Here is a 13,496-nt window from a genome sequence, read left to right on the forward strand (position 1 = left end):
ATTATCTTGGGTTGCTAAACATATTATAAATCATTTATATGTATAGCTACAGACGTTAGGTGCAGTGAATTGAGTTGTGTGTGTACGGGCATAACAAAGGTCTGCCGATTCTCAGCAGACATTGCACAAGCTTGCCTTTTACAAGAACCGTTATCTTTTATAACGGTATTAATTAAAACAAGAAAAAACGTTAACTTCGGTTGCACCGAAGCAAAATACCCTTCACAGGTGCATTTCTGTAACTATGCGTTCAATTTGTATGGAAGCTGTATGCTATAGTAAGCAGATCTGTACAATTTTTTCGGAGATTATATTGTTACCTTAAGCGGAAATGCATGCCGAATTTCGTGAAGATACGTCAAATGCAAAAGTTTTCCATACAAGCTCTTGATTCCGATTGTTCGGTTTGTATGGCAGCTATATGCTACAGTGAGCCGATCTGAACATTTTCTTCTGATATTACATTATTTCTATAAACAATAACTCGTACCAAATTTCGTGAAGATATATCGTCAAATGAGGAAGTTTCCTATACAAGAACTTGATTCCGATCGATCAGTTTGTATGACTGCTATATGCTACAGTTAACCGATCTGAACAATTTCTTCGGAGATTACATTGTTGCCTTAGAAAATAACCTGTACCAACTTTTGTGAAGATACATTGTGAAATGTGAAAGTTTGTCTTACAATAACTTGATTCGGATCGTTCAGTTTGAATGGCAGCTGTATGTTATTGTGGTCCGATATCGGTTCGTTCCGTTCCGACAAATGAGCAGCATCTTGAAGAGAAAATGACGTTTGCAAAATTTCGATACGATATTTTAAAAACTGAAGGACTTCTTCTTCTTAATTGGCGTAGACACCGCTTACGCGATTATAGCCGAGTTAACAACAGCGCGCCAGTCGTTTCTTTTTTCGCTACGTGGCGCCAATTGGATATTCCAAGCGAAGCCAGGTCGTTCTCCACTTGGTCCTTCCAACAGAGTGGAGGTCTTCCTCTTCCTCTGTTTCCCCCGGCGGGTACTGCGTCGAATACTTTCAGAGCTGGAATGTTTTCATCCATCCGGACAACATGACCTAGCCAGCGTAGCCGCTGTCTTTTAATTCGCTGAACTATGTCGATGTCGTCGTATATCTCGTACAGCTCATCGTTCCATCGAATGCGGTATTCGCCGTTGCTAACGCGCAAAGGACCATAAATCTTTCGCAAAACTTTTCTCTCGAAAACTCGCAACGTCGACTCATCCATTGTTGACATCGTCCAAGACTCTGCACCATATAGCAGGACGGGAATTATGAGTGATTTATAGAGTTTGGTTTTTGTTTGTCGAGAGAGAACTTTGCTTCTCAATTGTCTACTCAGTCCGAAGTAACACCTGTTGGCAAGAGTTATTCTGCGTTGGATTTCCAGGCTGACATTGTTGGTGGTGTTTACGCTGGTTCCAAGATAGACGAAATTATTTACAACTTCAAATTTATGACTGTCAACAGTGACGTGAGTGCCAAGTCGCGAGTGCGACGACTGTTTGTTTGATGACAGGAGATATTTCGTCTTGCCCTCGTTCACAGCCAGACCCATTTCTTTTGCTTCCTTGTCCAGCCTGGAGAAAACAGAACTAACGGCCCGGGTGTTGAGGCCGATGATATCAATATCATCGGCATACGCCAGCAGCTGTACACTATTATAAAAGATTATACCTGCTCGATTAAGTTCTGCAGCAGATTGAAGAAGTCGCACGATAGGGAATCGCCCTGCCTGAAATCTCGTTTGGTATCGAACGGCTCGAAGAGGTCCTTCCCGATCCTGACGGAGCTTTTGGTGTTACTCAACGTCAGTTTACACAGCCGTATTTTGCGGGGATACCAAATTCAGACATCGCGGCATAAAGGCGGCTCCTTTTCGTGCTGTCGAAAGCAGCTTTGAAATCGACGAAGAGGTGGTGTGTGTCGATTCTCCTTTCACAGGTCTTTTCCAAGATTTGGCGCATGGTGAATATCTGGTCGGTTGTTGATTTGACAGGTCTAAAGCCACACTGATAAGGTCCAATCAGTTTGTTGGCGGTGGGCTTTAATCTTTCACACAATACGCTCGATAGAACCTTATATGCGATGTTGAGGAGGCTAGTCCCACGGTAGTTGGCGCAGATTGTGGGGTCTCCTTTTTATGGATTGGGCATAGCACACTTAAATTCCAATCGTTGGGCATTCTTTCGTCCGACCATATTTTCCAAAGAAGCTGATGCATGCTCCTTATCAGTTCTTCGCCGCCGTGTTTGAATAGCTCGGCCGGCAATCCGTCGGCCCCTGCCGCTTTGTTGTTCTTCAGGCGGGCGATTGCTATTCGAACTTCTTCATGGTCGGGCAATGGAACGTCTGCTCCATCGTTATCGATTGGGGAATCGGGTTCTCCTTCTCCTGGTGTTGTGCGTTCACTGCCATTCAGCAGGCTGGAGAAGTATTTCCTCCATAATTTAAGTATGCTCTGGGCATCTGTCACTAGATCACCTTTAGGGGTTTTACAAGAGTATGCTCCGGTCTTGAAACCTTCTGTAAGCCGCCGCATTTTTTCGTAGAATTTTCGAGCAATACCCCTGTCGGCCAGCTTATCAAGCTCTTCGTACTAACGCACTTCGGCCTCTTTCTTTTTCTGTCTACAAATGCGTCTCGCTTCCCTCTTCAACTCTCGGTATCTATCCCATCCCGCAAGTGTTGTGGTCGATCGTAACGTTGCGAGGTAGGCAGTCTGTTTTCTCTCCGCTGCGACACGGCACTCCTCGTCGTACCAGCTGTTCTTTTGCACTTTCCGAAAACTAGTGGATTCGGTTGCAGCTGTTGGATTCACATCTGGGGAATTCGAGAGCCATTGCGTGGTCGTAATGAAGTTAGGAACATCACACTATTACGTTTGAATTTCATCGCTGATCACTTTTTTTTTGTGTTCACTTTTGGCAAAACGCTTTTGTACACTTGTGAACAATACTCCGAACTGTCATTCAGCAAATTTATAAACAGCTGATTCTAGTGCGACAGCTGGGCGAACGTTCTGAATTTTGTTACACTTCGAGTGCCGGACCCTGTACATACATGTGCGCTGATTAATATGTTATTAACACAACGAATATTTTTGTTTTCCTCTCACGCGAATAATGCACGTTAAATTCTTTCGCGACATTTTTCAATATACATATGTGACCTGGTCTACGAAAAGGGAGCTAACGTGCGAAAACTAGTTTTCTGGGAAAAGCTGTTAAAAATAATCGTCAGTTTCTCGTTATCTCATTAATTGTTCTCCTTTTTTTTGACACCTAAGCCCCCTTTCCGTAGACCAGGTCACATATATTAGTTTTGTCAACATCTGAATACTTGCTAGGCATTGATTTTTGCGAGGGTACAAAATGTCCGGTGACACCCGAAATTAGCCCTTCCTAAATTATTTGAAATGGTTTTCAAGCCGCCCGTGAAAACAAATATTACTAAAATTGAAGAAAATGATTCTACACTAAATGAGGTTACACATGAATGTTGTTTGTTAAAAAAGTAGCGCGGAAAGATAGCGAGGAAGGCGAATCGATGACGGCTATGATTGCACTGACTACTTAGGTCTGCACTGTGTGTATGCAAAAAGTAAATTAGTAATTTATTGTGCAAAGAGATCTACTCATATTTGTGACCCCAATTGATATGGGTCACTCACAGTCACATCCTCTCAAATATATTATATTCTCACAAATTTGTATACAATTACGTATTGCAATCATTCTCAATTCCAAATAATCACCGCCACTCGAGAAAAACTCAAAAAGTAATTTACGTTTGCGATAAACAAAGATCACAATCCAAACTTAAGACATCTGCCAATAAATCTCGCCATTAATTCAAAACCTTATGCTGGCAACCTTCGAAAAGCCAAAAAAAAGCAACAACTGCCAAATGTGATTTCGTTGCGGGATTGGCGTTAAATTGCCGAGGACGCCCACATGCGAACAGTTACAGCGCCATATATATACACATCTATTTTATGGATAAAAAGCTGCACATGCTCACGCACTTCAGCTTTTGTATTTAGACAATTTGTAAATGTTGCAGCGAATTTCACGCGCTCGCGTAACATGTTGAGCCCCACTTTGAAACGTGTTACCGCAAACATAAAAATTGTTGACATAAATCTATTTGTTGGTGCTGCCTTTGTGTGTTCCTCTTGTTCCGCTTTTTAGCGTTTCTTTCGTTTTGCTTCTTCTCCTTATCTGCCCAGCATCGAAATCAGACTTTTTTCGCATGCCCAGAGTTATAGTGATTTTTCGTTTTTTTTGTCTTCTTATTTGATGTATTGGTTTGCGTAGCATATTTTTTGGCGCATCAGCATAGCGCACATATATTTCCAGCATTTTGGCTCATTGCACTCATTTCATTTCGTGCGGCACATTTTGTTTTGCACAGAAAAATTATTGCTTTTCGCCCTTGAGGTGGCCGCATTTGTTGGCGTTGTTGCTGTGACGCTTCAATGTTCGTAATGGTCGGAGGCCCTTTTTTGCGGCTTGCCTTGTTTTGATGATGTTTCATTTGATTGCTGGTCGCTGGTTGATATCGCGCTATTTGTTGTATCTGCAGCTGCTGTTGTTATTGTTGTAGTATCTGATGGTCCGGCTGCTACTGAAGATTGCCTACACATTTTTTGTTGTTGTTACGCATTTTGTTGAACGCATTTCCGCTGATTTATGTCTATGTGCGTGTATATTTATGGGTCTGTCAGTGTGTGTTCCTCGCTGCGTCCAACGCCCGCTTTGCCACGAGTTTATTTATTGTCCGCCCAGTTCAAGCTGTTTGTCCACTGTTTGTTCATCGCTGGCATTCATTCTGTTTTTTTAGTGTGCTTGCCTTCCCGACCGCTTTAAACAACAAACCCATACCGGAAAAAATACGCCCTCCAATTTTGCTTGGACTTTATTCCTGGTGTCTGTGGGCAACTGGAATGCATTCGAACATATCGTTTTACTCGATTTTTTTCGCGAAAGGTGTTTATTTTACTTTTTAGCTTCATGAAAAACTTTGTGGAAATACTTCATATTCATGGATTGCGTTTCTCTTTATCGTCCTCGTTACGCGTTACACCTGCTCGCTGAAAACACAATACACGCAACGAAATGTTGACGTATGCCCGAAATAAAATTGTTTTTATTCTTGGAAACGATAGCAACTTCGGAAGAACCCACAATTGCACAATCTAATATAAGAAAACGCCATTTAAATGAAACAGAATGCTATTGAAGGAAACCAAGTAAGTCTTTTCTTCTACAAGCAATATGATCCTGCAAATGAAAATGGGCAACGTGCTTAGAGCACATACAGTAGCGGACAAAAAAAAGAGGACACCTTAGAAATGTTTGATTATTTGATTTTATTTAAAAATGTGGACTTATATAAAAAAAATTTTCATGAAACTTGGTTTATATAAGTATTCGAAACAAAAGTAAATAACTTAGTTCAAAATAAATATTTCCATTTTTTATTAGAAGCCGAAATAAAATACTTCGGATATTTCAATTTCTACTATGATACTTATAAAAAATGTTCTCAAAACTAAACGCGATACAATGAAAACTCGATTTTTTTTTTTTAATTAGTAATAATAATATAAAAATCAAAATGTCTTGAATTAATATTTCGTGGCGCCTCCTTTGTTTTTTATCACGGTTTTTATTCGTTCGGGCATGGAATCAACCAACGACTGTAAAATTTGTGCCTGTATACCGTTATACCAAATGTCTTCAATTATTCGGTCAAGCTCTGACAAAGTTCTTGGTCTCTTCTTGGTTATCCGCGCTTTCATGATGTGCCAAAGGTTTTCTATGGGGTTTATATCAGGACTGTTCCCAGGCCAGTCCAGTGATAAAACACCCAATTCTGCTAAATATTTTTTTATCTGAAAAAAATTAAAATGTGTATTAACTATGTCTTTGTAAAAATGAAATGTTATTAAGGTTATGTAATATAAAAAAATGTTACTTACCGATTTGGCTCGATGGTATGGCGCAGAATCATTTTGAAAAATTATGTTGTCCATATAGGAAAAGTGCTCTTCAATTGAAGGTACCAGGTTTTCCTGTAAGATCTGTTGGTATTTAATTGCGTTAACATTTCCATCAATCAAGGCCAAATGTCCAACACCATGATAGGAAAAACACCCCCAGATCATCCGACTCCCCCCCTGCCTGACCGTACGTTTGACGCATTCATTACTAAAACGTTCACCAACTCTTCTGCGAACGTACGACATTCCGTCTGAACCGAAGAAGTTAATTTTGGACTCATCCGAAAATATGACCTTTCTCCAATCTTCTTTGGTCCAAGTTTTGTGTAGCTTTGCCCATTGGAGGCGTTTTTGTCGCATTTTTACCGTCAATAGTGGTTTTTTGGCAGGTCGACGGGCAGTTAGTCCGGCTTCTTGAAGGCGCCGTCGTACTGTTCGCGTACTGATTTCGGTTCCATTTGATTCCTGAATTTCGCTTCTGATGTCTTCAGCTGTTTTAAATCTGTTCTGAATACTAATTCGTTTAATATGGTGGTCATCCTTGGTAGTTGTCTTCTTCGGGCGTCCGGAACCCGTTTTGCGTTTTAAAGACTTAGTCTTCGCATATTTCTGAAGGAAAGCACTGACAGTAGTTTTGCTAAAATTTATTTTACCACTAATTTCTCGTATACTCAAGTTTTGCGATCGCAAAGCCAAAATTGTGGCTTTATCAACTTCAGTCAGTTTTGGACTTTTTCCACATTTCATTTTATTTGCAGCCATGTGTATACTCAGGAATATAAATAAAAGCGTTTTATTGTAGCTGAAAAATGTACTTGCTCAAATAAATACTTACTTTTATATTAAAGTTTGATTTGTTAACACTGCATCGATTTAAAGTCACTACAACTAAGTGTCCCGTTTTTTTTTATCTTCCGGTTTGAACATAATTTTTTAAAGTAAGTAGTGAGTATATTTAAAACCATTCTAGCGATATGATTGAAATTGTGGACTTGTTGCTATACTGATATTAGTAAATGTTTCTAAGCCTTAATTGTTTAAACAAATGAAAATTGCAAAAAATTTTTTGAACAATTGCTATATTTTAAGTCAATCATGTTAAATAACAAAATTGACATAAAATTTAGCGGAAACGTTAATCTTTCGTAATCCGCTTTTATGTTGGTTTTTCGTTCGAAAGATATAAGCCTCATCATAAACTTCGTATGAATAAATCTTTGCCAAGTATTCTTATTTTCACGCGTACGAAAAATTCGCATCACGAATTCGTGTGAAATGTTCGAATTTCGATTATGCTATTGTGAACTTCGGCAAGCTGTCACATATGGATTTGTTTTGATTTAGTAGCATTGAAAAAACTTTTTAAATTTATAAAGACAATTATGCGACACGGTTTTCATTTTTAATTATACATATGCACCATATATTAGGTTTTATTTATTTAGCTAGTCGGTATTAGCTGCATAAGTTATGCAAATAGCAATTTTCGGACGTATTGCTATATTTTAAGGAATAATGGATAAGAAAAAAATTTAATGAACTCACATTGTTTAGCAACTTGAAAATCGATGGTTACATTTTGCATTCTGAAATGAAGTTAGATGTTGGCTCCTTGCTATTGCAGGAATCATATAACTTCATTCCATATACATATACCTTGTTCTTGGTCAATGCATCAGTTTGAAATTCGAGAGAAATATTTCGTGATAGTAGTATGTATGTTTACTATAAATGGGTTGAATCGAGTCCATGTTTCCTTTTGTGACCATATACCTAACAAAACGATTTTCGAATTTCTAGGTGACTCTATACCGCATATATCGGCCAATATGTGAGTTAGTTTTATAAAATTTAGAAAACGTGTTTTTCTTATAACGGTACATATTTATGGTTAGAATGCATAAAATCGGATGAAGAATCACTATTAACCCCAAATAACTAACAGGCCTTATTTATCTGAAAGTATTAACCCCGCTTTAGTTCTTGTAACTTTCAAGATTATAAAATGATCAGTTATAGCATTGACAGACGGCAGCGTTAAACCAGATTAATTGCATTTTTCGGATTAATTCAGGAACAAAAGCTAACTCCGTTGCTGAATCGCTCAAAATAACTCTCAAATTTTAGGGAGTTTGTGAGATTTTCGTTAACATTGAGAAAATGGCCAATTTTCATCTTTGTGAATGAAATACAAGCATTTCCTGACAGCTGTTTATCAAATTCTCAATATAATATCAATAAAACTTCTATATTATGATGCAGTTTTAAAAATAATGTGTTGATATGTTTTTGTAATAAAAAATGGTTTGGTAAAAATTGATCTTCTAACAACCGTAATGTTTATCTTCTATCAATTTTCATTGAAAATATTATAAAAAGGACAATGAGCTGTTTATGAGAGTTTCAAACTCGCATAGCTGCCGTCTGTCACCTACAAATTTGGATCTGATTAAGTGCGCAGTTAATCCGGATTAACGCTGCCGTCTGTCAAGACTATTACTCCCGAACTAAGCCTTTACTTACTTGTTTATAAGGTTCTAAAGTTAATATGTAATGCGAGATCTTGGTATTTGTGATTTGTTGTTTTAGTTCGAAGTTTACATTTGCTTAACATACAAATATGAAGCAATTCTTCTAGCAAAACTGATAAGAAGCAAGCTTATTTATGCATATACATATGTACATATGTACACCAAAGTTGCAAGTTTAAATTTTCTTAATCCATCAATGGCCATTAACTTATTTTCATAGCACAATTGGATGTGCCAAAAAATAGAAATATATATGATATGATACTGAGCACCGTATAAAAACCAATATTTTTTCGCTATTTTTCTACACATTTATTGCGTCGAAGACAGCTTGCTTTGGTCTAGACTTGAATGTCAATGAACACAGAGGTACAAATTGGGCTTAACTGGAAGAAGAAAGTCGCTAGCTTCATATAAAAATATAAAATAAGAAAAAACGTTAATTGCTCGATATGAACAATTTCTTCGGAGATTGCGCCGATGTCTTTTAAAGTAACACATGCCGATTTTCATGTAAATATCTCTTCAGATGAAAATATTTTCCATACAAACACTTCATTCCGGTTTTTCTGTTTGTATGGCAGCTTATGCTATGTGGTGCGATATCACCCGTTCAAACAAACATGCAGTTTCTTGATGAGAATAGGTGTTGAGAGACGACAGACGAACAACGTAAATTGACTTAGCTCTCTGATCATTTTTATATAGATTATATTTTACAGGGTCTCTGACGCTTCCTATTGGTTGTTAAAACTTATTGGCAAACTATATATACTAGTATGATTTTGCTCAGAGTATAAAAATGTGTGGTATTTGTTGTTATATTAGAAAGAATTACAAAGAAAAGCTAGATACAATTAAGGCCAAAAGTGTGTACAGAATAATCACTAGGAATAACCCAAACATTGATGTAAAAAGAACGAATATATTGATATATATCGTAGCCTTGAAGTCCATATATCTGGCCATAATTAAAATTTTGAAATTAAGTGGGCCTGTCAGCTAGCTACACAAATTTTAAGCTTAATCTGAAAGATTTTTTTTTACAAACATGTTTTGTTAGGATTTTGTAGACACCAAAAAATATTTCACTCTCTTAATTTGTACAAAATTAGAAATTGAGTTGGTAGTTATCGACAAAAGTGTTATTACCATGTTACCTTAAAAAAAGTATTTGTTAGTTTTAACATAACAAGAAATCATTTCTAAGAAGCAACGCTACAACGATTCCATACTAACACAAAGGTTTCCGAATTCTACCAAAAAAATGCTTAAATCCCTATCGCACATACATACATATATCTTATAAAGAAGATAATGTATATAGAATTAGATAATATACAAATTTTCACTGACGAAATTATTTTGTCAATTAAAACACATACAACGATGGTTTCGTCTCTATATAAACTAATTGTAATAAAACGATTTATTTATTTACAAATTTTCACTGAAGTATCTGTATATAATTTATTTTTTTTGGCGCCATGTTAAAACCTCACGGAAATTAAAGGTATTTGCCGTTACGAAATTCTCGACGAGAAACATTTATGTTTAGACAAAATTTTGCGATTTATAAAGACCGGTCTGATATGACAAAATAATAAGACTAAATTATTAAATATTATAATTATTCAAAAGTTAACAAATATTAAAGTCTTTTGAATAAATTCATAACCTAATATTATATGTTTGCATGCTAAAGATGCATTTATAAAGTGCAGCACTTTTTGCACTCGTTATCATAGAATTAAATGACGATACACGAGAAAGTTTGTTGTTAGTTTACATATCTTGCTAATTTCATTCAAAAAATTCCTGGTGGGTGTGTTGAAAGTTAAATACTTTGTACATAAATACACATATTTAAGCGGAATAATATTGCAGCCATATAAATAACTAAATATAAATATGTATGAATAAATATAGAATCCCACGAACAGACATGTTACCTTGCAGTGTGAGTTGCAGGTGTTGTTGGCTGCCATTTTGGAATTGGTTGGCATTTGCGTCAGAATTTGTAATTTAAAAAACAGTATGTGTAATTATTTCACTTTACAGTAGGAATGCTGAAAGGCTTTCACAAAATGCTTATATTTAATATTGAATGTTGAAATATCACTACGATATTTGAAAGTCAGCATTATTGGTTGATGCTATTTATTGCATTGATATTGTTGGTTACATTAAACCAAATTTTGTAGAGTACGTGAAATATGCACTTTATGTACTAACAGTAAAATTTAATAAGTTAACAAACGGTTAAAGCAGCCTAACGTTAATCGATATTATATTTATAAGAAGCTTCAGAAAATCGACTTTTTTGCTTTAAAAATTATTTGAGAATATATCCCCAAAGTTATGGATGGGAATTCGGAATATTGTCGAAGCAAGAAAGGCAATAGTGACCGTGCGTCTAGCAGATATAAAAAACTAAACGTCGTATGGAATTGGGGAAAAGTTTATTATCTTTGGCATTAAATTATCTTCTATCTACATATATCAAGTTTGAACATATTTTTAAACAACATAAAGAAAAATTTGTGTTGTCAAAAAGCACTTTTTTCAATTTAAAAAAAAATGTATAATTAAACACATTTTTTTGGAATTTTTTTAGTTTAGCTAGAAGATAAGTTATTAACAAATATGAATCTCTTTGAGTTTTTTGTTTTCGATGGAAATTGCCAACTGCATCCTGCCCGCCGCCGCAAATGCACATGCGAGATGCATCGGGCAAATGCTTCCCAAAGGCAGAATATCAAAGGTTTCGTATCCAAAAAATTTTTGGATGATGTTTAAATATATACATTACAAATTTCACTTTAATCAATTATGTCTTTCCCTGCCAAAGAAGTCATCAAAAACACGCGTTTTTGAAGCTTCCCCTTAAACGGCGACTTCGTTCGCATCGGATGCCACCAAACATTTTTGTATACTTTGGTACACTATGTTGTAAGTTTCTCCGTCCGGAATAACTTATCGACATCAATATTTAAATGCGTCCTATTGTATTTAATCTTTGTTTTATATTTTATAGTAACAGCAAAACATATTTTTATATTTTTCTTTATAGAGAAATTCTACTAATTATTTGATGTATTTGGCTGGGTATCAGATTCTAGCTGCACATTTTTAAATATATTTCCTCTCGTCGTGTTTGTTCTAGCATTTCTATCGCTCTTCTACTAGGTGCCTGCGGGCCATCAGTTCATCTATCCACACTAACTCGTGGCATTTTCTTTAAAAAAATTTTCAACAAACAACAAATACATTTTCTAAATTTAAAAAATTTTAAATTTTCATATTTGTTTACTAACAATCAAATCTTAAAAATACATTTTTTATACTCCTTATGTCTTCTTCTTCTCCTTTACTCGCGCAGAAACCGCTTTCGCGATTATAGCCAACTTAACAACAGTGTGCCAGGCGTTTTATCTTTTCGCAAGGTGGCGCCAATTAGATATTCACAGCGAAGACAGATCCTTCTCCTCCAACGAAGTGGAGGTCTTCCTCTGCTTCCCCCGGCGGGTACTGCGTCGAATACTTTCAGAGGTGGGGTGTTTTCGTCCATCCGGACAACATGTCCTAGCCAGCGTAGCCGCTGTATTTTAATTCGCTGAACTATGTCAATGTCGTCGTATATCTCATACAGCTCATCGTTCCATCGAATGCGATATTCGCCGTGGCCAACGCGCAAAGGACCATAATCTTTCGCAGAACTTTTCTCTCGAAAACTCGCAACGTCGACTCATCAGTTGTTGTCATCGTCCAAGCCTCTGCACCATATAGCAGGACGGGAATTATGAGTGACTTATAGAGTTTGGTTTTTGTTCGTCGAGAAAGGACTTTACTTTTCAATTGCCTACTCAATTCGAAGTAGCACCTGTTGGCAAGAGCAATCCTGCGTTGGATTTCCAGGCTGACATTATTAGTGGTGTTTATGCTGGTTCCAAGATAGATGAAATTATCTACGACTTCAAAGTTATGACTGTCAACAGTGACGTGAGAGCCAAGTCGCGAGTGCGACGACTGTTTGTTTGATGACAGGAGATATTTCGTCTTGCCCTCGTTCACTGCCAGACCCATTTGCTTTGCTTCTTTTGTTTAAAAAGCAGAACTAACGGCACGGTTGTTTAGGCCAATAATATCAATATCATCGGTGTACGCCAGCGTAATATTCTTATGGAAAATTCTAAATGGAACTGTTTGCAGTTCTTATCTATTGTCTGAAATTAAATTTGATATCCCTGCTCACTTTCCGAAGCAGCTTAAAACCTTTTTTATTTCTAGATCATACTTTGAGCGAACAAACTTTTTCGCTGCATATGTCATGAGTTTAATTCTCATTCCTGCACTCTTAATTCATATGACTCACTTTTCAAAATTAAAATGAATGTAATGCCTTTATTTATTACAGCGTCATTTTAAATCTTAGCGCTTAAAAAATCTCTTGCCTTTCTTTACCCGGCGAATTCCACAGCTATGAGGGTTGTGCCCTTCGCGTCGATTAGTCGAGAGAAGGGTTAAGTTATTATTATCTACTAAGAACTAAGTGGGAGTATTTTACAAACTAAACGGCCGATTGAAATCGTAATATTTTCTAAATTCTCCACGCCACCTATTCGTTCAAAACAATTTTAAATGTTTTCAATTCCTTTTACTATAAACTTTACTTATTACATACTAAGTTATAATAGCCCGATACTACATTGATAAAACGATCCAACAACGCACAGTAAGTACTCGAGTTTATGGATTGTTTCACCGGGTTTGAGATAGTCGATGAAAATATTTACATGTAAATCCACAAATACTTTACAAATACCAACCTTCTTCGGGCCATTCAAGGAACTGAAATTTTCTCAATGTGAACAAAAATAGAGATGGCGTCGACTTGAAATCAATAACAAGATGCGTCATGAAACTTCGTAATTA

General features: G+C 36.6%; 1 protein-coding gene across 1 annotated transcript in view; it reads left to right on the forward strand.

Moving 5' to 3' along the window:
- The window catches only part of LOC126753252 (uncharacterized), a 479,664-nt gene that overhangs the window by 85,638 nt on the left and 380,530 nt on the right, over positions 1–13,496 (forward strand). The window lies entirely within an intron of this gene.

Source organism: Bactrocera neohumeralis, chromosome 3 (genome assembly GCF_024586455.1).
Source record: "Bactrocera neohumeralis isolate Rockhampton chromosome 3, APGP_CSIRO_Bneo_wtdbg2-racon-allhic-juicebox.fasta_v2, whole genome shotgun sequence".
Lineage (NCBI taxonomy): Eukaryota > Metazoa > Arthropoda > Insecta > Diptera > Tephritidae > Bactrocera > Bactrocera neohumeralis.